Raw genomic sequence first — 3,509 nt, forward strand, 5'->3', positions numbered from 1 at the left:
TTACATATTTCAAAATGTGTTCCAAACAAAAATCCATGACTATATAACCTTAAAATGAGACAAGACAAAAAAAGTTGAGCTTTCTATTGATAAAGATAAATTCTTACATAGTAGCACTGTTGATTACAAGTCTTGGCAATGCAAAAGTCTAGCTGATTTAAGATCCTTCGTCATTATAGTAACCCTCTTCGTGTGGATAGCACAGAGGTTTGCATCCTCAAAAAAGGTCACCAAAAAAGCTTTTGTAGCTTCTCGTAAAGCTCCCAAGGTAAGCCTTTGCACACGATAGTCTAGGATTTCTTTTACAAGAAGTGTGTATCGAAAAAACCAATCCCTTGGGTACTCCACATTGTGTATCGAAAAAACCAAATCAACATTTCAATGAGGTTATTTGTTCATGTCACCCTCCACTGTGAGACGAGTGTTCTTGAAATAGATTCTCTTTGCCCTATAATGTGACTTCTCCATCCCTTGGGTGCTCCACATGTCGAGGGAACTATACTTTTCTAAGTAATGTGATCCATGGGCGTAAATAATATGTTGGAAACAAGAAATTGCATGAGTGTATATAAATACATATTATAAATACATATAGATTATAACAACTTGAAAATAACAAAAATGTACCATGTAATGGGTGATTGATGTTCCCCCCCAATTTTCAATGGGCCAGTTGAGTAAACTCAATGACTATTATCTTGAATATGCTTCATTGTTCCAGCGTTGGTAGGCATGTTTTGGGGCCCATTCGCATGTTGTAAGTTTCCATGACATCCTAGGGGATTGTCAGTTTGAATTGGCTTTGTTCAATTTTAGGTTAGTGTGTAACCATTGTGTGCATGTGTCATAAATGTTACATGGTCATCATTGACATTGCATCTTGAGCTTATCATCAACTTCATCAGCATGTATGGATTTTCCAAAGGGCTTTCGAATGATGTATCATGTATTGATTTGCCAATGGGCTTTCGAATGTTGTTACAAGCATCAAGGAATGCCCTACCTCGCTAGCATAGGATATTACAGGTAATTCAAATGGTGATACTAGTTCAAATGTAATTGTGGCATGTGTCTCCGCACCTCTCAATGTGGAACAAGCGAGGTGGGATGGCAAGGATGCATAGGAACATGCATTGGTGGCACTTTTCATAAAAAGGAACATTATTCGTCCTATTCGCTCATGTAATACTGCGCCAACAAGTAGGCTAGGGATGCACTTTCTCTGCTTTACGAGGTGCGTGACGAGGCTCATGTGTGTAAGGAGGCACATGTAATACTGCCAAGTAGGCTAGTGATGCACCTGCTCTACTTTACGAGATGCATGACGAGGCACATATACGTACGGAGGCATATGTGGCCTACTTATGTAAGCACTTAAAGTCCGAGCATATGAATAAGAGGGAGACGTAATGAATGAGCTTCTCACAGCTTCCCATAACTTTTTATTAGATTCATATAAGGAGGCATAGTAGGCAAGGTGGAGTAAATCTCTATATAGCTCTGCTCGGTCTCTACTGTTGGGGTGATTGAGCCCTTAGTGGCATGACAATGCCGAGGGAAGCGATAGATCAGCTCGTTGTGGTTAGCCACATTCTATGCGGACTAATGGTGAGTTCCCAAACAACCCTTATGCATATGTGAGCAGTAGCCTTTACTATGATTGTAATTGTAATGACGAAGGTTTAGGGTTTATTTACGTAACTATAATTTGCTGGCAACTCTTGTACAAGAGTAATTATTAGAAGGAAGAGAGAAAATATTAAGGACACTAAACTGAAACCTCAATTCGAAGAGAAACCCTTTTATTTCCCAAGCTAAGATGATATATAAGAGGAGAGCAACCGAAGGAGGCTCGATTCACAAACAAGAGGCATTCCGAGAGAAGCTTCATCGAAGAAGATAGTATATAAGAGGAGAGCAATTGAAGGCTGAAGCTGATGCGTGGTTGAGTTCTCCCTACCAGTTGAGTTAGCAAACTAAAACAAAAAGGCTTTATAATGGCTTGGCGAGAATCCCGATATCCACAAAATTGTCTAACTTCTTAACTCTATATAACTGGTTCTAGTAAGATAGGCTACTTAACCATCCTTGCATTCGCATCATGCCAAGCTTCTTGCATAGAAGGCCTCTCATATGAGCCCATGCTCAAACTTCAAACTTGGAAATTCAAGGTTGAGTTAATGTTAGGGCCGATGCATGGCCTTGAGTTCTTCTCTCTAAATCAGATGTGTTAGCAAACTACTAAAACAAAAAAGGCTTTATAGTAATAAATGGCTCCCAAGATCTACAAAAGCGTCTACTCAACCATCCTTGCACCACTTATCCCACATTGGTTCCCCAGCGCAAGAGGGAGGTCCCCGTGGAGGGTATAAAGGCTCCTGGTTGGTTCCCCTTCCTCTCACGGAAGGTGCGGGTTGAGCACAAAGCGAACTATTCTTTCGCCTTTTACTAAAGAATACCGTGTGCTCGGCCCAACACAAGCACCATATCCCAATTTTTGCAGCGGGCTGCTCTCTCCAGGGAGAGGAGCTCCTCCCCAAACGTACGTCCAAAACAACAACAAGGTCTCCGTCTGTGTCTTCCGCTCGCTCGCTCGCTCGGCTCTCGCAGGTGAGAGGTAACGCTCTGTTCGTTTGTTTCCGTCGCTCTCGTCCTCCTGACTGTGCAGGTTCTGCGCCATCGCCATGGGTGGTTAGTTCGGGCCGTCGTCAAGGACATGGGGGACCTCCATGGACCTGGATTGGATGCCCACCAGGCCGCCACAACATGAGCACACTGGTTTGTATGTCCACTTTCGTGACAACGCCCTCATTGCACGAAGGCCTGCACAAGCCGTGGTTGAGACAGCATCGATGTGGTTGTTGTGAGAAAGGATGGGCAGCACCACACCATCGATGGCTCAGGGGGTCCTAGGAGACGAAGGCTGTCTTTTGGATCCTCAAGAAGGAGCCAAAGCTTCACCAACATCATCGACCTAGAAGAAGAAGAAGAAGAAGAAGCAGAGGAATGGCTAGCCGCATGGCCCTGGCAGAAACACACTTTACCACCTTAGATCGAGTGAGCTCTCTTGCAGCCTATGTCTGATTGCACAGTTGAGAGAGGCAAGGTTCCCTACTCCCAGACACAGGTAGGTGCTTCGTCGCTTAGCAGCGGTCTCTCCTCATTTTCTTATGGTGGCCACAGCAACTTTACCCATGGCAGAGCGGATTGACTGGAATGGAGATGCACTGAGAACTAGGGCTAGAAGAACCTTAGTCCTCTGGCTTGCTGCTGCCCTCTTCTTTTTCCGCTCGTGTGTTTCTCGTTTAGATGTGCTGCTCCTCGAGGCTCTTTCAGCGGGTTCGGACACTTGTGGACTCTCTAGCTTCAAACCAGGTTGCACCAAATACTAGAAATGATGCCAGAAGTAGAGATGCTATGCATTTTAATGGCACTAGGTAGGCTACTTTTGCCTGGTTGCTCTGGTTGTACTGGTTTGCACCAAATACTAGAAATGATGCCAAAAGTAA

General features: G+C 44.0%; 1 non-coding gene across 1 annotated transcript; it reads left to right on the top strand.

Annotated features, from left to right (window-relative positions):
* The first annotated feature begins 2,405 nt into the window (after positions 1-2,405).
* On the top strand, positions 2,406-2,528 carry LOC147636310 (U5 spliceosomal RNA). Its single transcript, XR_015266562.1, has one exon. It is a non-coding gene; the product is annotated as a U5 spliceosomal RNA (small nuclear RNA).
* Positions 2,529-3,509: the final 981 nt, after the last annotated feature.

Source organism: Cibotium barometz, chromosome 8 (genome assembly GCF_041138505.1).
Source record: "Cibotium barometz isolate CiBa-2024 chromosome 8, ASM4113850v1, whole genome shotgun sequence".
NCBI lineage: Eukaryota > Viridiplantae > Streptophyta > Polypodiopsida > Cyatheales > Cibotiaceae > Cibotium > Cibotium barometz.